We start from the raw sequence: 22,300 nt of genomic DNA on the forward strand, positions 1-22,300 counted from the left end.
GGTTATAATGTGGACTTCTACATCTAGTTGGGTTCCCTAGTGGGGAGCTGGGAGATGCTTCTGGAATGATACATGAACTTCGGTGCCAGTTCTGTAAACTGGTCTCTTTTTATGACGTGTGCCATTTTCTGTAGGAATGTTGCTTGCAAAACGAGTTTCGCCTTGGAGGAAAAGGGGAAAGATAAACAAGCCTGCAACGCCAAAGCGCTGGCAGTCTTTCCCTCCTTCCAGCTCTCTTAATGCAGCCGGGCTGCATTTCCAGGATAAGACTCGTGCTTGTGAAGAGGGACTCTGGTTGGCTTTTTTTTCCCCCGAAGCAAACGCAAATCAGAGAAAAATAATTTTCTTTCAACGATATGCAACGTATTAGTCTCTTGTTATCGTGCTCCGAGGCAGGCCTCATTTGCGCGTCTGCCAGCTCGCTCACATCTGCTCGGCGCTGTTTGGGGCATTTTAACCTTGGTGGTGTCGTGTCTGGTCCCACGGATCAAGGAGGAGTAATTAAGCTCTGAACAGCTAGAAAAATTCACGGGCCCCCACGTCTACCGCAGTTTTCCCACAGCTTTGTTTGGGGGTGTTCCGGGTTCCAAGATGAACAGACGTGGGGTTCCTATTGTTCCTCGTAAAGAAAGTGGGCGCCCCCGTCCTCCTCTGACCCTCACCCCCAGCCTTCCCAGGACTCCCAGGCTGCACACAATCAGCAGGGAAGCCGGGTGCAGATCACAGGACCCTGTGTTTTATGCATCTTTCATTCGTAAAAAGTTCCTTTGTGCTTCCTGTGTGTACTAATGATAGCTGTCGTTAATAGCTTTCTGGTATAGCGTTCCTTGTGGGGGGAGGAGTTTGCAGTGAGTTCACTTTATTTCTACAAAGCCCTGATGGAGGCTGCAGTGCAGTGACACCCCCTCTAGAGTCGTGGTCTATGGATCGTTTATTCTGGATTTGTTTCCAGGTTGTGTAGACTCCAAGTGGGATCCCAGCCTGTAGGGACCAGACCCGGGGGGGTGTGGAGGGTGGGTGGGCGGGGAGGAGTGGAGTAAGGTCGATTAATTGCATTCAACCGAGGTTTCCTGTCCTGGGCTGCTGCCTCCTGTTGAGGGACACCAGCTTCCAAATGGGGCCCCCTCTTGCATACACGCGTGGTTGTGTGTGGCACAACCGTGAAAGAAAGTGAAAGGAACAAAAAGCCGAGGCCTGGCGTGGGGGGGGGCGGGTTGGAAGGGGGAAGGGGAAGTGTCTGAGGTTGGTCCAAGAACTGACGGGGGGCCACGGCTCTGTTTTGGGGGAAGGGGGTGTGTGGCGGGCAGCCCCGGTTTGGCAGCGGCTCTCCCGGTCGATCCTTGCTGGTGCCCCCCTCCCCAAGCCCCCGAGCCCCCTTTTACAGTTGGCTACACCTGGCTTGCATCTTTGAATCGGGGAAGGTGGGGGAGGCGTCCACGGAGAGAACACTCCAGACTGGCCGAAGGGAGCGCAGGACGATGGGCTGGAGCGGTCTCCAGTCAGTGCCCACTCCCCTGGGGCGCGCCGCCGCACATCCTGGGTTCTCCGTGCGCCCACCCAAAGTTGCTTTTTGTCAGAGATTCAGCGGCAGGCGCCTGGGAAGGGGGAGCCCAGAGGAGCGCGCGGGCGGGGTGAGCTGGGGTCGGGCTAGCCGAGAGATCCGGGGGTCCTGGAAGGTCGGGCGGGGGGTGCGTGTGCGGGGTCGGCCCCGCGCGGGGACCTGGCGGAGGAGGGGCGAGGAGCCTGCGGCAGCGCGGGTGTGTGTGGTGGGAGAGAAAATCCCTTTGTTGCCGACCAATCCGTGCTCAGGGCTGAGGCGGGGGAGGGGGCGCCCTTCCCCCACTCGCCGCCGCCGCTGCCGGCCAAGTTCACTCCCGACTGACCCGAGTGGCTCGCGGCGCTATCCTGGCGCCCTGGGAGGAGGCAGGGAAGGTTCTGGTTGCTCAAAAGGTCAGGGCCAGCCACGTGAGTTTCCCGTCCCCCACCCCGTCACACCCGCACTCCTGCTCCGCAGCTCTGTTACTAATGCAAAACTTGGGTCGTGAGTGGGGACGCCTCTGGAGGCGGCGACAGCCATGACTTGGAGTGTGCCAAGAGACAGCGCCTGGACAGGCTGGATCACTCCTCCCACCCCCCACTCCCCCCCAGCACCCATGCCCGGCTGCAGGACCCAGTCGGGCGACCTCCTTCAGCCACACCCCAGGAAGCCTGCGACCCTCCCCCCGACCTGGGGGCATCCTTGGGGTTCCCCTCTCCCCACTGCTACACATACTGGGGAAAACATCCCAGGAGGACTTGCCCCAACGCTGCACACCCTGGACCGCTTTTTCTCATCTCCCACCTCCTCGCGGCCCCCAATGCTAAAATAGGAACTTCTTCATCCCTCCCTTCCTTGACGCCAGTAGAGAAGTGCCTGTCTGTGACTCAGTCTGCGCTTGGAGCAGTCCCAGGAAGGGCTCCCGTGCCATCAGTTTGGGGCTTCCATGAAAGCCACACACTCTGCAGAAGGTCACCCCTCCCTGGCCCCCTCTGTGTCCCTGCCTCAGCCTTCCCTCTGCCGCAAGGAAACTATATAGCCATTCGGGGGTTTGTTTGTTACGTAGAATGTTTAGTGGAGTCAGATGCTGTTTAATGGGTTAGATGTGGCCTGCACCAGCTATTGCCAGGCAGAACTCAAGTCCATAGTGCAGTTTAATCCTCTGGAAAACACGGTGCCAAAGATTTACAGATGAGGGGGCCAAAGTTGAAGAGGTCCGGCCACCTGCCCAGAGACACGCCGTTGATGAGAGTGGGAGCTGGGAGGCTGTGGTGACTGCGCACGCGCGCGCGCGTGTCCTCCACAGAGAACCAGCCATGCCCGTGCAGTGAGAGACACCCCTTCCCCGAAGAGGTCCCCAGCCTACGGAGGGCCGTGGCACATGGCATGCTGGCTGGGAGCCCTGCCGTCTGCCCGGCCTTCTGAGCCAGAAGCTCCCCAAAACCCGTCCAGGTCTTCTTGGTCACTAACTGGATAAGTGCCTGATGCGGCATGGGGTGCCTAGAGAGTGAGGCCCTAGGAAGGGGCACCGTTAGTATTGGAGTGGAGTTGGGATGGTTTGGTGGCGCTGCTTCCCATTCCGTCGCTGTCACTTGACAAGCGTGCTGTGCAGACTTGAACCAATCCATCAGCGCCTCAAGGGCGGAGGCAGTGGAAAGTGGCCCGGTGCCAGGAGGAGCTGGGGTGGAGAGAAAGGAGAGGTGGCAGGAGTGGCCTGGTGCTGCCTTCCTCCCTGCGCTCACGCCAGCCTCTCACGGCCACTGCTCCTTCCTTTGCAATCTGTTTGTTGCCTGCCAAGGGAAGTCTCCTTTAAAGAAAAAAAACAAAACAAACGTTCTCTCCTTCTCCTCATTCCATAATGGTGTCTTCATAGCAGGAATCGGCAGAACGGTGGTGGTGGGTACAGCTGGGGACCCGTGTGCCCCCTCGTGTCTTTTCACAGAGGGCCAAGGTGCCCTCACTCAGGGATGCCAAGGTTGGGGGGACAGCTCCTAATCTTGGTCCCTCTGACCTCTTTCTGCCAATCAGGCTCTTCTCCCCAGCGTCCAGGCCAAGCTCGGATGCTAATCATAACTCTTGGCTCCCGGACCAGATGACTGCCCAAGTCTGTCGAGGGAGACTCAAGCTCTCCTGTGCTTGCCCCTAGGGCCAGACCGAAAGCCGGAGACCACGCGGCGAGTCTGCGTTTTGCAAGCCGGGTCTCTCCCAGAACTGGGTGTTCAGCGGGCAGCCACCACAATTCCTGGTCTGTTCTTCAGAAACCAGACCCTCCTCCGTCTCCCCGGCTGACCCCTTCTCTTGGCCACCTTCCCTCTTCATCCCTATCCCACATCCTTGCCCCCTTCTCTCCACTGCTGGAAAAAAGGGTTAAAACCCAGAGCCAAGGTGTAGCTTAGCAGCTCCCACTGGAAACAGGTTGGTGCTTGTAAAGTGCTTTTCATGGACTTCACACATCTTGGCACTTCCAGAAGCATCACCCACCTGTGGAAGAAAAGGGGGGGGGGTCGTTGAGAAATAAGGGCAGATGAGCCTCTTATATACAGCAGCAAAGCGCCTGCTCTGTCTGTCATCTAAATCACGTCATTTGCCCCCTGCAGCATGACCCACAGCCAAGGGTGAGGGAAGTCACTTTTGAAGAACTTTTCCTTGGAGGTTAAAAAAAGAAGAAGAAGAAAGTAAGAAAGACCCCCAACTATTTCAATAGCCGCTTCTAGAAGAGGAATGGGGTGAGCGTGGCGGTGTCTCTGACCCTATCTGTGTGTCCCTTGTGCCCAAGATCCCCTTAGTTAGTTCTACATCCCAGAGAGATGGGGGGTGGGCCCGTTTCTCAGTGATGGTGGGGTGTACGCAGTACGGCCTTTGCCCAGGATGAGGGTGTTCCTGCCCAGGATTTGGGCTGTCATTCTGGAGAAGGGCCTCACGCCAGGCAGGGCCCCCGGCTCCTTGGCCCTTTCCGCTCAGGTCCATCTTTGGCCTGGAACCTGAAGAGTTAAGAGTCTTTAGCTCGTTGCAATGAAATTATGGCTGGCAGTGGCGCCGCTGTTTGTTCAACAGACCTCCAGTTTTAAACAGTTCACAAAAAGTTCATGGGGCAGCTAAAGATTATAAGTGTGTGTGTGGGTGTGTGTGTAGTCAGCAGGATCCAGTACTGAGCCTTGCCCCTCCTCCTCTTGTTTCTTCACGGCCAGCCCCCCGCCCCGCCCCCACTCCCGTGACACTGGACCACGCTCGGGGCCTCAACCCTCCATCTGACCCTGTGCACGTAAGAACACTTCATCCTGACACTGGGTGTTATTTATCTGTGCGGCGCTAATATTGAAAACCCCACCAGACAAGACCTGGAAGGGCGGGGAGAGGCTTTGAAAGCACCCCGTGGTCCCAGGTGTCTCTAAACTGCATTCCCCTCTCATGCTAAGTCCAGGCCGCCCTTTCTAAAGAAAAGCCCTTTCAAGGGAAGGGGGCTGCTGGCCCTTTTTGAGGGGAGGGGAGAGGGCTCAGTAGGATGATTGTGGCAGCGGCCTTTCTGTTTCCTCAGTCAGGTGCTCAGAGGTCCTTGTCCCAAGGTGACAACTAAAGGAGACATGTAAGAGGCAGCTTGTGTAAGTTTTGAAGACTGGAGCACCAGAAGATTGGGGCTTCGAGGGCACACATGCTTCGTCCCTCATCCTTTTCTTAAGGGTTTGGTGGAGTGACCCTTTGGCTTCTGGTATAATGTCCAAATTTCATCATGACACCCAGCCAGGGGGTGGCATGGTGTGGTCCTCCCACTGCAGCCACGGCCAGGACACTTGCACCGAGGAATGTTGCTCCTCCACCTTTTAGATGAGGCTTCCCTGGACATCTTCCTTTTGGTCTTCCTTTTGTTAGAAGGGGCTGCAGGGGTTAGGGAGGGGAAACTTTGTTGAACGTGCCTTCTGGTCGGCCCTGCACTAGTGGTGGCCTGCCCCCAACTTGATTTGTATGTTCGAAACATGGAAGAACAGCCCGTGAGCCCCGCACAGAACCTTCCTTGATGCCCAAGTCCATCTGAGTCCACCTTTTCGGGGCACTGTGGCCAGCCACTGGAAATGCCCCAGTCTGTCTGAAGAAAGGGACGCTTCCTAAAGAAATAGCTTCTCTAAAATCCCACCAGGCCGGACACAACTGGGAGATCCCTGCCTCTCCTCCAGCTTCATCGTTGAGCTCTAACTCCGCGCCGTGTGTCTGCGGCGTGGGGCTCTTGATGAACAGACGGTGTTCTCTTCTGTATAGGGGCCGACGGGGATGCTGGTGGACAAAAGCCTGTGTTAGGACAAAGAAATGCAGAGGGATAGCCTGGCTGGCTTTGGGATTCATAACATATCTTTGGGATCATAACATATCTAACAAGATATAGCAATCTTTTTTGATTTTTTTGAAGTTTAAACAAATAGTGTACTCTGCATGAATTTTGTCTTTCAACTGAATCATTCTAATGTGGAATTTATGATGCTATAGTACTAGTTTACAAAGAAAGTGGAGTAGGCTTCACATATCTCCATATCTTATATTGATGGCACTTAAATTCTAATACCAAACTGTTATTGTTTCATAAACTAGGAGAAAATTGAGCTGATAACGAGCAGGAGAAGCTGGCAGAAACAATAGATTTTCTACTCTTTCTTTCTATTGTGTGTAAGCCTAGTTACCCTAGTTGACCAGTTAATGACAACACATAATGAAATTTTCCTGGCTGCTAATTAATTAGCTCTAATTTCACTAGTTTTGTTACTGGTAAGGCTTCCACTAATTCTATGTGTGAATGTCTTCTTACCCTACTCATCCTATTTTCCTCTTTGAGCTTCCTCAAATGTAGAGAACCCATTTGATTGACTTAAGAGTCAGAAGAGACTTACAATCAGAGAAAAAGCAAAAAAGAATGACTATAATGCCAACTAGTATAACTATTAATTAGAACTTATGTTTTGAGGATTTTCAGACAGAAGAGGGGTAGAAATGATAATAGTTTAGTTTTAGGAAAGCTGTAGTACACAAATAGAACCCCAAATCACACCACAGATAATTTTCCAGGAATTTAATATATCTGATATACACTCAATTTGTGCCCATGAATGGTGAGCAACTGGAAGTAAAGGAGAATCACATAGTTACATTTCTGGACAAATCAGGTTATCAGAATGATGCAATAATGACAGTTTACCTCAGTCACTTCTTAGGCTTTCTTATTTACTATGCTAAATGTTAAATGAGATTCCTGAGTAAAAGCATTACAATGACTTCAGCATTGTGGGACATGAAACACAGTGAGAACTCAGAGCAGGGAAGGAAATAAGTCAGGTAAGCAGGAAAAAGAATTGAAAGAGCTGAAAGATGTATTACTTGGCTGTCAGGTGTTAGGAGAGTTTATTTGTGCTGCTTCTTAATCTTCATAACGCTCTTGTCAGAATGGTAGTAACATACCCATTTTTTTAGATGAGCGACCTTTAACTGTAGGTTGCACTTGATTGTCTGCCAGGTTTTCAAGTCTGTGATGGGGACAGTAATGTCAGAAATTTCAATCCCAGTCAAATCAAGAGCTGGTAGAAACACCATTAAGGAAGTGCATAGTTTTGACCCAAATTTAACCACATTAAAATGTTGTCCTTTCTTCTCCAGGATGATAGTCTGTATTTCAAGAAGAATTCTAATTCTTGCCCCATAACAATTTCTCTGAGTTCTTTGTGCCAACTAAAGCCTTTGATTGATTTTCGTATTAGCAAAGCCCTGGAATTCTATGCAAAATGCTATGAATAGTTATCTACCTATCTAATTATTTTTAGCAAAAGGATGCAGAGCCGTTATCAGATTCTCAAAACTCAATCAGATTATCTAACAGTGTACATTAAATGAGGTAATGAATGCCCTTTCTGGATCCAAACATTATAATATTTTTAATCCTTACCGTGGTGCCTGAAATGTCTATTACCTCTAATTATCAGTAAGGGAACTGAGGCGTCGTAAAGTCTAAGTAAGTGAGAGGTCTGGAATTCAAATCCAGGTCAGTTTCAGTCTTGAACACCCCTAATTCTGTAGCCTACACTGCATTCTATACTCTTACTGTAGATAATCAATAAATGTTCATTTATTTCCTTTACCCCAGTTGGGGACAAAGAACATGGGTGTGTGAAAGAAAGTACAGATCAGTTTTAATGTAAATGATATAATAATAATGCTAGTCAGCAGTTATGGAATATTCATATTGTGCTAGGAGTTGACCATTAAGTACTTTACAGGCATTCTTTTATTTAAAATCTCATATATATAATACCTACCTTAGGAAGTAGGTAATATAAATGTTGCCAAGGTGATTGAAATAACGTGGTCACGTACAGGCAATGAAACTGGGAAAGAGTTTTCTGGGCTGATGGTTGAATTTTGGCCAAGACATTAAGGGGAGAAGGGATGAGCACTGGTGGGGAGACTGAAAACTTATTCATCGTAGGGAGAAAGCACTGGTGGAAGCATTGTACTGCTTGCTTAAGAACTGTTACCCTCATAACCCCAAAACTGAGGTTTTGCTGAAAGCTGAAGGCAGATTTCTTGCAGTGTGAAAAAGAATTTACTGATATCTCTTCATCTCTTCACGTTTGAACACGACTGTTTTGCAGATTGGTTGAAATGACTCAAGTTCTCTTTCAGATCTGGACTAAATGTCTGTATCACAGCATCAGGGCCTATGAAGCAGTATTTGCAAGCCCATACTCACCTCCCCCCTTTTTAGTGTTTTGCACTCTGGAAAAGCAAACAACAGCAACAACAATATCTTACTTCCTTTTATCTATAGTTATTAATCTTGTCAAGAAACCCAATTTGATATATTTATGCTAAAATATAAATGAGATTTTTCCAGTTTTATTGAGATTGAATTGATATATAATATTCTATCTGTCCAAGGTGTACAATGTGATGATTGATATATATATATATATATATATATATAGTGTGAAATGACAACCACAGTAAGTTTAGTTAACCTTAATTCACATAATTACAAATTTTATTTTTGTGATGAGAACTTTCAAGATCTACTCTCTTAGAAACATTCAAACGTAAAATACGGTATTGTTAACTGTAGTGACCAAGCTGTACATGACATCACCATTACTCACTTATCTTATAACTAGAAGTTTTTATCTTTTGATCATCTTCACTCATTTTCCTCACCTCCAACCCCCAGCTCTGGCAACCATCATTCCATCCTTTCTATCATGAGTTCAGTACTTTAGATTTCACATATGAGATCCTAAAGTATTTATCTTTCTCTGTCTGACATTTCATTTAGCATAATGCCTCCTAAATCCACCCATGTGGTGACAAATAGCCAGATTTCCTTCTTTATCATGGCTGAATAATAGTAGGTTGTATGCACCCCATTGTCTTCATCCATTCATACACAAAAAAACACTGAGGATGTTTCCATGTCTTGGCTACTGTATTGGGTTGGCCAGAAAGTTCATACAGTTAATGAATACACTGTTCAATAAAACTAGGTAAAAATGAAAATTGTGTCTTTTATTTTTACTTCAAATAAATCTTTGACAAAGCCAGCTAGGCATCCCTTTGAGTAATGACTTATATCATGTTGAAATATTTTAAACATATGAACAGTAATAGCTTAAATGACAAATGTTACTAATATTGACACAATTGATCAAGGAGAATATGTTAGAATATGTTAAAATGCAGATGGACAGTGAAAGAACAAATATAACTTTTAACTAAATATTGTCTTGATATTTAGACCATTGGTTAAGAACATGATAACAGGTTTCATCCATTTCAAGAAAGCAGAATATTTGCAGATCACTTAACATTTACTAGGTATGTTAGTCTGGAAGGATATATTTCATTTACATGTGTCATTTAATTTAACCCCATCCCTCTGTAATAGATAGTGTTATCCCTATTTGCAGATAGGAAACAGGCTCAGAAAGATTAAGAATGTTACCTAATTCTAGTAAGTAGCCAAACCTAAACTGATCTAATTCCGGGGCAAAGCTCCTTCTGACACATCAGTGTGGGTCTTTATCTCTTTGAGAATTGTTGAACATTAAAAACCTTCTTCCAGGTAAATGCATAAAGAAACAACATGAGCAATGATATAACAATACAAGTCTCACTAAATAATTAGTGTGTTTGGCCTTGCTTTTGCTGATAGATCTTTTGCAAAATTGCTTTTCTCTGAGATAGTGGACTTCAAATATTTTCTTTGAAGACTTTCCTAAATTATACCTATCAGAAAGCTACTTTGCTTTAAGGCTAAAGAAAAATGAAAGCTTACTTAACTACACTTAGGTGCCAGAGTCATACTATGAACTCTACACCTGCCAGGATTCACGCTAAGATAGGGTGGCTCCACAAACTGTCCATAGTACTGTGATTTCTTTCTGATATTTTGAAGTAGAAATAATTTAATAACTATTCACAAAAGAGAGAAACACTGTTTCTTGGTCCTCAATATCATACTGCTGTAGGCTAATTCTCTCTTGTTACCCCTTAGTATAGAGAGTGTGTTTTGGGGACCCTCCTTCACGATCTTCTCCATTCCAAGAGCATCTTACATAAATCCAGGACTTCTCAAGCAGCCAGTTTTGCCAGATGGTCTTAGGGTTGGTTGTACCCATATATGGATAATCCTGAACTTCTCAAGTAAGGTCCTTATAGAGCATAATGGCTAAGAGAATTGGTGCTGATACCAGACCTGAGTCCAAATACTGCCTATGCCCCTAACTAGCTGTGTAACCTTGGAGAAGTAACTTAAGCCCCTTAAACGGATTAGATTTCTCACCCGGAAAATGGTATAATAAATGCATCTACCCTATATGGTCAGTGTGTAAATTAATCTAACTTGAGATGGTGCATGTTAAGCATTAGCACAGTGCCTGTCTCTTATTAGGAATACCTGCTTTTATTATTAATTATTCTCTGTATTCCCAGGTTCAGCAAGGTGCCTAACATATAATAGTTGTTCAGCAAATATTTACTGGATTGAACGAGCTCTGAAATTTAAGCATTGGGTCAACAGCAAAGTAGTCACCCCACCATCATTTCTCCCACAGAAAGGGAGAATAGATGGAAGCCAGCCATCATACTTTCTTTTCTTATTCTAAACTTCCCATCCAGGCCCAGCAATAAAATAATCTTCCTGAACCCCAACAATTTCGAGAATTTTCCAAATCACTATTTGAAAATAGTTGGGTTTCCCTAATCTAATATGCCCCAGGACCCCAAGGTCACCAAGCTTATATTAATGAAGTCTAGTTAAGAGAAATGATTACAGTTAGTAAACCAACTACTTATGAGCTCATTGGGCTTTTTAAAATTTACTATCTGCACTTCATAGAGACACAAGTAGTTTGCTTTTGTAGGACACTCAACAGTCAAAGTAGTCTTTTAAAAAGCACAAATCAGATGCTATTATTGCACTGCTTCTAACCTCTAAAGGCTGTCTATTGTAAAGAGATTAAAATTTCAACTACTTAGCCAGGCTCACAGGGACCATGTGGTCTGGTCACTTACTACATCTTTCCCTGACCTTCATGGGGTTCGAGGCACAGTTATCTTTTTCAGTCCCTCAGATGCAACAAGCTCTACTTCTTGCTCTCCCAGCTTTAGATTGGCTAATCCTTCTACCCAGACCAATTTCCCTCTGATCACTAAGGCCTCGGTTCAAACGCCACCACTACTATCTTGACCAAAGAGACCTGCCTCCTCACTGCCTCTCCGTCCCATTGTCCAGTCGTATTTCTGTCGCTGTACAAAATTTATTTACATGTTGACTCTGTCTTCCTCCACCACTGGACATTTGCTTAAGAGCAAGCAAGGACTTTGTAATTTTTTGCTCACCACTGAATCTTCCAAGGCTTGCAGCAGACACTGGCACATAGAAGGTGTGTAGGAAATGTGTGTCTAATAAATGAATAAATATGTGAATGGAAGAAAACTGTAAAACACTAACACAAGAATATTCTTCTTTCAAAAGAATAATGAAAAATAATTTCATTCAATAAGAATTATTCTTAGTTACTGATACATGACTTAGTAGTTCCCATTCAATTTAAAATGTTCCATTTTTTTCTGATACTTCACAAGTCATTAATTAAATGTTGCTCACATTTAAGGCCAATCTGTGAGACATTATTTAACTTGTCCAGCATTAACCCAGCATTAACTTAGGTGGGGCTCCACCAAGTACTGATCATGTGACCTTGGCCTTTCATTGCCTCAGTTTTCTCATTTGTAACATGGGTATAATAATAGGCTTATTTCATAGGCCTATGAGGAGGAAAACCTCATATATATATATATATGTGTGTGTGTGTATATATATATATGTATTTAAACAGTGTCTTAGAATAGTGTCTGGCACATGATAAGCTTTATAGAGTATTGACTGCTGCTACTAGTACTGTTATTATGAGAACTAACTGTTGAGAATAATCCTTCATATAGTGGTTTATTCCACTGAAGATAAAGGAAACTAATAGAATATTAGAAATCTGATTAAATACAGAAAGCCAGTAAAATATACCAAGACAGAAGATGATGAGAGTGTAAAAGCATAGAAGAAAAAAAAACGGTTTTTGTTTTTCTTTTTCTTTTGTAAAGAAGGAAAAAGCCTAGAAATAGGACAAAAACTATTCATTGGCTATACTGACATGGAGATCGCTGGTGACCTTCATAAGTAAAATTTCAGGACAGTGGGCAAAGAGCTTACGGTGAGAGAAGTCAGATGGATGTAAATTCTAGAGTAAATGGGACGTGAGGACATGGAAACAGTATATGAAGATAACAATTTTGAAAAGTTCAGACAGGAATTGGCTAAAGAAGATATGCAGGGATTAGGGGAGGAGGGAGGCTTTCATGTTACACGTATAGTTTTTAACATTTTAAGTTGGAGTTACTAGTCTAGAATGAGGTTGAATTTTGGCAAGAATCATTCATAAGGAGTTAGATGGGTTGTAGAAAATGCAGTGCTGTGAAGTACTTGAGAAGATGAGAGAAAATGAAATGCTATCTGTAGCGCACATGGCCTTTTAACTTTCACTCGTGTAGTAAAAGGGAATACAAAGATCAACGCAAATGCTAATGAATTAATGGATTTGGCAGTGGACTATTTACTGACTTCTGAGTTCTTAATGAGCTATGAAGCACCTCACCAGCTCAGAATGAAGGAAGTAGAGAGGATGGAGGGACATTTGAGGAGGGCAGGTAAAGCTTCTCAAAAAATAGTCCTTAAGGAGAATTAGAAAGAACGTACTGTAAGTCAGAGCAGTATTTCCAGTCTTGAAAATCCATTTGAAGTTGGTGATTATTAATTTATTGGAATACCAATTTGCCCTGCCACATGATTTTTCTCCAGCTACCTGGATATAAGTTACACAGAGGCAGAAAAGAGTGAGAGATAACAATCGAGGGAAAATACAATTAGTATTTTTTTCCACTTCCCCGCTCCAATTCTGGGGAGCCTTCCCGGACATGGCCGCCCTCCCAGCCTCCAGCAGCACTCTGTTATCAAAGAATTCAAAGAAATGGAACATAGGTTTCCAACTTATTAATTTAGCAAAATCGAAAATTATATATAATGTCTTCTGTTGGCAAAGTTTCTTGCAATATAATTTGGTTCCATCTTTTGACAAGTAATTTGGCAATGTCTAGCAAGATAAAAATGTTAATAGCTTTTTACACATTAATTCTAATTCTGGAAGCTTATGCCAATAAATAATTTATAATCCAGAAAATTATTATATAAAGATGCTCATTGTTATGTCATTTGTAATAACAAAAAATTGGAAACACCTTTAATTGTTAACAGTAGGAAAACAGTTTAGGAAATTATATCCACTTAGTAGAAAATTACACAGTTACTATATTATAATTACAAGATGATGGAGCAAAATAGAATAATGCTTAATAAAGAAAGAATGAAGAAAGCTGACCTAAATTTGTGTCTTCCTTATGACAGTAATTATGTAAACATATTTATTAAAACTTAAAACCAAAGTAAAGTTTTAAAAGCTCTGTACCAGTAATGGGGATTTTATGTTTGTTTCAAAATATTTTTTAACATAACTCTTATAATTATATTTTTTCTACTCCTTTTCTTAAGAATTTCTGATTATTACCTCATTTTTCATTTCATAGTTTCAAATAAAGTCAGCAATTTTATCATCAGAGAAGATTAGACTTATTTGACAGTTCATAATTCCAAGTTTTTTGGTATAAAAAGACCATATACACTTGTAGGTACTTTCAAAAAATAAGATTTTGAGAATTTTTTTTTTTTTTTTGCTTAGTCTTTCCTAGTATGGAGATTAAGCAAACTACCTAAAATTGCCAGCCATTCTTTTTTCGTTTTTCTCATTTTATTTACAGAAATGATAACAAATGAGTCTGCAGTTGCCTCTGCCAATTTCTTAAATCCTCTATTATCCACATTATGAAATCATACTAATATGAATGCTTCCAGTATTTTCAGAGCTCTTTAGTTATTATACTTTAGCATTCTGTATGAAGTATCTTATGTAAGTGTAAAATTTAGACTCAACTTCTGGAAGCTTTTGATTTCTTGGTTCAAAAGTGAGAGATCCTTAGTTCAGCCATATGATTAACAATTACTTGTATAGTAGGAATCTCCTAAATTATTGTTTTATGGATACCTGGCAGTTTTCTTGCCATTTCTCAGAAGTTCTCTATTAAACACATTCTCTCTCTCTCTCTCTCTCTCTCTCTCTCTCTCATACACACACACACACACATTGTGATTAAAAGCACAGACTTTGGCATTATGAAGTCTAAGGTTCAATTTCTAGTTCTGTAGTTTCTGGGCCACCTCACTTTAGGCAAGTAACCTAATATCTCTTAACCTTGTTATTTTCATCTGTAAAATGGAGATTACAATTATATCCGACAATGCTCAAAACATCCGTAATGATTTTAGAGTTTCAGAGTCAGGTACAAGCAGGCACTCAGTAAATGGCTAGTGCTTTTATTACTTTATTATTATTTAGGTCTTGATTTTCCTTGAGTCTGTGAGTCCCCATAATGAAATGTAATTTCCAGTAGATTGAGTAACACCTGTGTTCACCAAAAATTGTAACTGAGTTCATTACTTTCTGTGCAACCCAGATTAGTTTTCTGCCTTTTTTTCTGTGCTGTATGTAGGTGTTCAATCGATTTATTTAATAAATGTGTGAATGCATGCGTGCGTAGATGAATTTTTAAATGTTTCTTTTTGAGAAGGTAGAACAGATGTGACACAGTTGAACAGATAAGAAAATAGTCCATGGAAAAAATGGCAAAGTCACGTATGTGCCCAGGGCCAGCCTAAGGAGAATTACTTTTTTTTTTTTAAGGGGAAATGTGTTGAATAGCTTATTTTAATTATTTTTAAAAGTTAAGTACAGGGACTTCCCTGGCGGTCCAGTGGTTAAGACTTCGCCTTCCAATGCAGTGAGTGTGGGTTCAATCTCTAGTCGGGGAGCTATGGTCCCACATGCCTCACAGCCAAAAATCCAAAACATAAAACAGAAGCAGTATTGTAACAAATTCAATAAAGACTTTAAAAAGTGGTCCACATCAAAAAAAAAAGTTAAGTACAAAAATTTGCTGATGATTAACATATTTAGCACCAATAAAATAATGTGAGATTAACTGTACTAAAACAGAATGTTGAGCTACATTCACATTAAGTGACATTATATAGTCTAAATTTGTGGAAAACTTCTGAAATGGCTGATAAAAAGGAAGATGGTGAGTGATCTTTGAGCAGAAAAAGACAGAAAGAGAAATGGCCTTTTCTACATCCTATTGTGCCTCTAAGTAAAATGCTTGGTAATCTAGCTACAAAGCTATATGTCATTTGGCTTTAGGCACCTACTGTGATTTACCTTGTGAAGATCAGATTTTGCCATGGATAGGATCTGTAAAAGTATCACACATTCCAGTACCATTGGCAACCACAGCTACCAAAAACTCCAATTTAAATTGATGAACCTAATATCAGATGATAGTATCATTTCCTTGTGGGTGTTTTGGGAAAAGGTGGGTAGGAAATGTATAAAAGTGAATACTTTATCAACTGAAAAAACAATTCATCATTTTGAAAACATAAAATACATTAAAGTTGTTATAGCATCAGGCATTAATATTTCACTGTACTTTAGTCATTGCCTACAATCAACATTTTCTGCTCTTTGAAACAGAATCATGCTTGTGGTATGCATTAATCATATGAAAGATTAAACACTGAAAAGAAATTCAGCCTTTAAAGACAATTTGCTTTGATTTATTCAGTGGGTTCTTCCAAAAAGTTTATACCAAGAATTATTGCTTGTTGAATTGGAGTTACAAATTCTTTCAGAGTTACTTAGTATTTTCTGTAATATCAGTATCAAGGAAGGTTAATCAAATTTACGTATTTATTAGGAAATACAGGCACATAATCATAAAACAAGAAAACACAGCCGTTTTTATAGACTTTATTTTTTAGAAGTGTTTTAATTGTACAGAAAAATTGAGAAGATAGTATAAAGTGTTTCCATATACACTATACCCATTTCCCTCTATGATGATCCACTTACATTAGTATGTTACATTGTTACAATCAATTAACAAATAATGATACATTATCATTTACTATAGCCCATACATTAGTCCAGTTCCTTAGTTTTTACCTAATGTCCTTTTTCTATTCCAGGATTTCATCCAAAACATCACATTACATTTAGTTGCCGTGTTTCCTTAGGCTCCTCTTGGGTTTGATAGCTTCTCAGATTTTCCTTGGATGACCTTGACAATTTTGAGTAGTTAGGCTTTTGTAGGATGCCTACTACTAGAATTTGTTTGATGCATTTTTCATGATAATATTGGGATTATGTGTTTTGGGGAGGAAGACCACAGAGTAGAAGGGTTATTTTGTCAGATCACATCAAGTGTACAAAGTATCAATATGCATTATGAATGCTGAGGTGGACCTTGATCACCAGGCTGAGGTAGTGTTTTTCAGGTTTCTCCATTGTAAGATTACTGTTTTCCCTTTTTCATACTGTACTTTTTTGGAAGGAAGTCAATATGCTCAGCTCACAACTAAGGAATAGGGAGTTATGCTTAAGATGGAGTACTACATAAACTATTTGGAATTCCTTTGCACTGGAGATTTATCTATTCTCCTGCGTTTATGTATCCAATTATTTATTTATATCAGAAGAACTCATGGATTTTTATTTTATACTTTGAGTTATAATCGAATTCTACTTTAGTTACTTTGTTCCTCAAATTGCTCTAGTCCTGACCCTTGTGAACTCTTTTCAGTTGGCTCTTGTGCCACTCTGAGGTATCCCCATCCTATATATTTTTTTTTGGAACTTCCTTACTTTCTGACACTATAAGATGGTCTTGTATATAAACCTTTTATATTTACTGCCCCAGTCCTAGAATCAGCTATTTCTTCAAGGATAACTAGGTCTTTTTAGTGGAGAACGGTATTAGACAGCAGGATCTGGGTGTGGGGTGTGCTAATTGCTGCTAGGATGTCATTGCTTCTAGATCTTCTCAGCTGACAGAGCAAAGAGATAATATGTGTGTACATTACCCATGTATATGCACATATCTCTAAGTATCTCTCTACATGACCATGTGTATTAAGGTAATATGAAGCAATATTAAGCTAAACATGAATGTATATTGATGTTTCCAACTTTAATCTGTTACCACATAGATCATCTTAGCCTCATCTCTTGCTTATCTTTAAATTTCAACTCCAGCAAAACACTTGGCTTTTAGAAGTATGAAAATCAAATTGTAGCAACTTTGGGAAGCCACATCATCTAGCAAAATAATTCTTAAAGGGCAAGGTGTATATCATCAAATTTTAATTTACAGTCAGCAGTACTTTTTAACATCAAAAGGCCTCCAGACCTCTGCTTCCAAGAAGATGAAGTAGCCCATTTCTCCCAGGTTCTCCCACTTAAAACTAAAACCCTGAACATAACAACAAACAAACATAGGAAGACTCTGAAAGGTGGAAATGAGAAGGCAGACTTAACTAAGGACTTTGGGACTTGAGGAATGACATGGTGATGAGTCCCCTGTGTTTCCTGTTGCTTCCCATACATCCTGGAGAGGGTATTACAGGACCCCCAATCAATAACCACCAACAGAACAACAGACAAAAAAGCTTCAAAAAAAAACCCTACAAAACCCTGTTCCCCCTAGCCAAAGTATGAGGAAAGGGGTTGCTAAAGACAGAAGACCATTTGGGCAATAATATACACACCACTCGAGCCAAGTGCCAGTGGAATATACACACTACTCGAGCCAAGTGCCAGTGGAATATTGCACCCATCCCCTATGTCCTGTTGTTTCAGTTGGGCCAAGGTAGGATTTGATCTTCCACACCACCCCACTCCTGCCCTCCAGAAGAGCCAGCGCTCTGATTCCCCACCAGGGTTGTTTCAGTGTGGTCCAGTGGTGAGCTGAGCCTCCAACCCTTTCCATGAGCAAACAGACTTTAAAAGGTGGTGCCTGACAGGCTAGTTAACACTGGGCTGCCCTCACACAGTCGTGGGGTCCACTGGTGGGACTTAGCCTCCATCTCTCCCTGACATCAATAAGAATAGGGTGTTACAGATTGGAGGGAGTAGGCACCCCACTAACCCCCAACACATGATGTCAGTGAGACCCACTGGGGTGCTGAATCCCCATAACCATCCTGAGGCAGTAAGACAGAATGAGATGGCACAAGCAGGGCTAATTGGCACTTCTCTTCCTCTTACCCTGGTGTCAGTGGGGCCAGCAGGTACCTGACCCTCTACCCACACCCGGCATCAACAAGAAGGAATGAAGTGGGAGGAAGGACAGCAAACACTTCACTTCTCCCCTCCCCTGGTGTCAAGAAAACTACTGGGGAGATGAACTTCCACTCCTACTAAAAGGCAACACAATGATATTAATGTTCCCACTTTTGGGGGGAAGGTGTCAGAAGGGCCATAGGCTAGCTGAACTTCTACTTGATCTCTCTGCAGTGAGACAATGTAAGTGCCCACTTTTGCTGGGGTATTGTCAGTAGGGCCCAATGGAAATCTGTACGTCACCCCCCAGTCCTCATACTACGCCTCAAATAGGATGACTTCCTTCTAAAAAGTAATAATAAAATTAAATGGGATACAGAGTCATATAATAACTCCCAATGTTTAGAATACAATGGAAAAATACTCATGACACCAAGAACCAGGAAATCACAGAATAAATGAGAAAAGACAATAAACATACACCAACACTGAGATAAAACATCTATTGAAATGATCAGACCAGGATTTTAATAAGCTGTCACTTAAATGCTTCAATTAGCAATTATGCGTTCCTTGACAGAAATGGGAAAAATAGAAAATGTAAACAAAAAACTAGAAGTTAGGGCCTCCCTGGTGGCGCAGTGGTTGAGAGTCCGCCTGCCGATGCAGGGGACACGGGTTCGTGCCCCGGTCCGGGAGGATCCCGCGTGCCGCGGAGCGGCTGGGCCCGTGAGCCATGGCCGCTGAGCCTGCGCGTCCGGAGCCTGTGCTCCGCAACGGGAGAGGCCACAACGGTGAGAGGCCCGCATACCACAAAAAAAAAAAAAAAAAAAAAAAAAAAAAAAAAAAAAAAAAACTAGAAGTTATAACAATAAAAACAAATGAGAACAGTAGAACTGAAAAATAAAACCATGAAAAAACTTTGCTCAAGAGTAGAGTGGAGATTACAAAGCATAGAATCATGAACTTAGAAGAGATCAGTACAATGTACCATATGTACAGAGAAAAATAGACTGAGGGGTAGAGATGGGAGAAAGAACAGGATCTCAAGAACGTGTAAACAGTAACAAAAGCACTAACATTCATATCATCAAAGTTCCAGAATGAAAAAAGAGAGCAAGTAGGACTGACAAAGTATTCAAAGAAATCATGACTAAAAAGTTCCCAGTTTTTTAGAAGACATAAACACAAATTCAAGAATCTGAACAAACCCAAAGAGGAAAAACGCAAAGATATCCTTGCCAAGACGCATCATAATTAAACTTCTGAAAAGTGGAGACAAAAAAAATCTCGCAAGTGGACAGGCAGAAACAATGCATCACTTATTGAGAAACACCAATTCCAACGACAGCATATTTCTTGTCTAAAACTCTGGAGTCAGAAGCATTGACATAACATTTTTCAAGTGCTCACAGAAAAGAACGCTCAGCCACAAATTCACACTTTTATCTCCACTTTCCTGTTTGACTTACATTAATGGATTACTAACTCATCTTTCTATATCCGGGACTGCCGTCACCCTTCTCCAAAAATCTAGTCACAGTATTTCCAGAGTGATCGTTCTGAAAATGAAACAAATGTTTCTTATAAAAATACCTGATTGTGTTATGAAACTTGTCTCCCTTCTAAGTTACCAGTTAAAATCCTTCAGTGGATTCCCATCTTTCTGGGAGTAAAATCTCACATCCAAACTCTCTTTGTCCTTTTGGGCTGCTGTAAGATTATACTGCAGGTTGGGTGGCTCATAAACAACAGGCATTTTTTTCTCACAGTTCTGGAGGCTGCAAGTGCAAGAATAGGGTGGCAGTACGGTCAGATGAGGGCCCTCTTGAGTTCCAGACTTCTCACTGCAACCTCACACGGCAGAAGAGCTTCAGGAGCTCTGTGGGGTCTCCTGTGTAAGAGCACTAATACCGTAATCATTTCCCAAAGGCCCCACCTGCTAATACTATCACCTCCGGAAATTAAGATTGCAACGTATACATTTGGAGGGGAACACAAAGACTAGACCGTAGCACTTAGTGTACATGCATGGACCATTCATGGTCTGGCTTCTACCACCCTCTCCATTGTCTTCTTTTCTTACACTCCAGTGAGCATTTCTTTTTTTTTTTTTTTTTGCGGTACGCGGGCCTCTCACTGTTGGGGCCTCTCCCATTGCGGAGCACAGGCTCCGGACACGCAGGCTCAGCGGCCGTGGCTCACGGGCCCAGCCGCTCTGTGGCATGTGGGATCTTCCCAGACCGGGGCACGAACCCGTGTCCCCTGCATCGGCAGGTGGACTCTCAACCACTGCGCCACCAGGGAAGCCCCAGTGAGCATTTCTTATACTGATTATGAATGGAACTCCTTTCTGGACTGATCCTTAACCATTCATTTTCTGGCAAACATGAATTTATCTTCTCTTTTCCTCAAAAATTCACCCTTCTTTCGTGTTACATATCCATTTCAATTGCCTTCTACAGGAAGCCCTACTGATATCCCCCATATACTACTCTCCACAGCGTGCATTAAGGTCTTACCGTGTCCTCCTATAGCACTCTATAATAATTTTTACGGTAACTATGGATTTTCTTATTTGAGTGTCACAATACATTGACTTCTAGGTGGCACGATAATGATTTTAGTAACAGTAACACTGGTGCCTAGTTTAACCCATGGCATACTTTAGGTGTTCAATAAATGTTGGTTGAATTAGTGAATGAATGAATGAATGAATGGTCAGTTTGAAATCTTAATCATGTTACTTTTCAAAAATCTGTTAAAAAGATACCCACATTTTTCCAGACGATTAGGGACTTAGGATCTTCAACTTGATTTAATAGAGGAAATTTTTACTCATACATCATGCTTAAATACCTCAAAGTAAAACCATTAACCCAGGAATTTAAGGTTATCCAGTTGGACTTGCAAGCCAGTAATTAATATCTCCTGCCCCGACTGTATTAGATGGTTTCACTGTTCCACTCATATCTCCCCAGCACTCATCATTCCACTATATGCTGATAGACTCATGCTACCACCTGCAATTATCCACCTTAAGGCAGGCCAGAAATGTACAGGAGTTAATGTATCTGGGTGTAGCTTTCAACCAAGGACAGAGGGGACTGGAAGATAAGTACTTCAAGTTTCTCACCGATTCTTGGGATAACTCTGAGACATGTTCTGTAGAGTTTCACAGAACTCCCCTGAACTACTGGCAGCAGTTCCCTGCAGGAGTAATTTATTCAGCAATGCACCTCTGTTGTCTTCCTTCCATGCCTCCATTCTCAATTCCCACTCCACTTGTGAGTTTTCTGGAAGCACCACCCAGATGAACAGTTTGCATTCAAATTATTGCCTCAGGTTCTGCTTCTAGGGGAATTCAATTTATAGCCTCCTAACAATCCGGTGCTCCTTACAGAGCCATCACTGGTACAAGTACCAAGGCATGGCACATTATGTATCACTCCTCCTAAATCCTAATATTTTTAAACAGATAGGAAAGAGCATGACCTTGAAGAGAAAAATCGTTTATGAGAATGGCCAATGGATAAAGGGAAGGAGAGACAGTGCCATTTGTTTTCCATTAATGATAGTGTGAAATTTATGGGCAGATGGTCTAACAGGTGTGACTATAATTTGAGGAGCCTGCTCCCTTGGTTACAGAAGACTGCTATTGTTATTATTATGGAGGCACAACCTCATGACTTTATTGCTTCGCTTGATGTAGCCTTTTCCTTTACCCTTAAATCTTTCTACATCACTGAATTGCAGCCAATAGCTTTATTTTCTCCCTATGGCTCCATCACAAAAAAAGACGCACATGTGCACACACACACACACACACACACAGAGTTTTGTGTATGCCAGTGCTTGAAAAGACAGGCTCATGGTGCATGTATGCAATGGATATTGTACATTACAGGTCTCTGTGAAATAGTCTTCTGCAGGTTCCTATGTTTATTTTATGAAT

General features: G+C 42.4%; 1 long non-coding RNA gene across 5 annotated transcripts; it reads left to right on the forward strand.

The window, feature by feature from the left end:
- Window positions 1-4,037: 4,037 nt before the first annotated feature.
- Window positions 4,038-20,168, forward strand: LOC308610738. 5 transcript variants are annotated; one of them, XR_014014628.1, is made up of 4 exons: window positions 4,038-4,263; window positions 4,670-4,799; window positions 5,073-5,136; window positions 20,118-20,168. It is a non-coding gene; the product is annotated as an uncharacterized lncRNA (long non-coding RNA). The 5 variants fall into 5 exon arrangements; XR_014014629.1 differs by lacking the exon at window positions 20,118-20,168 and having other exon boundaries at window positions 5,073-5,964; XR_014014630.1 differs by lacking the exon at window positions 20,118-20,168 and having other exon boundaries at window positions 4,726-4,799; window positions 5,073-5,964.
- The last annotated feature ends 2,132 nt before the right edge of the window (window positions 20,169-22,300 follow it).

Source organism: Mesoplodon bidens (assembly GCF_964165515.1).
Source record: "Mesoplodon bidens genome assembly, contig: HAP1_SCAFFOLD_918, whole genome shotgun sequence".
Classification (NCBI taxonomy): Eukaryota; Metazoa; Chordata; class Mammalia; order Artiodactyla; family Ziphiidae; genus Mesoplodon; species Mesoplodon bidens.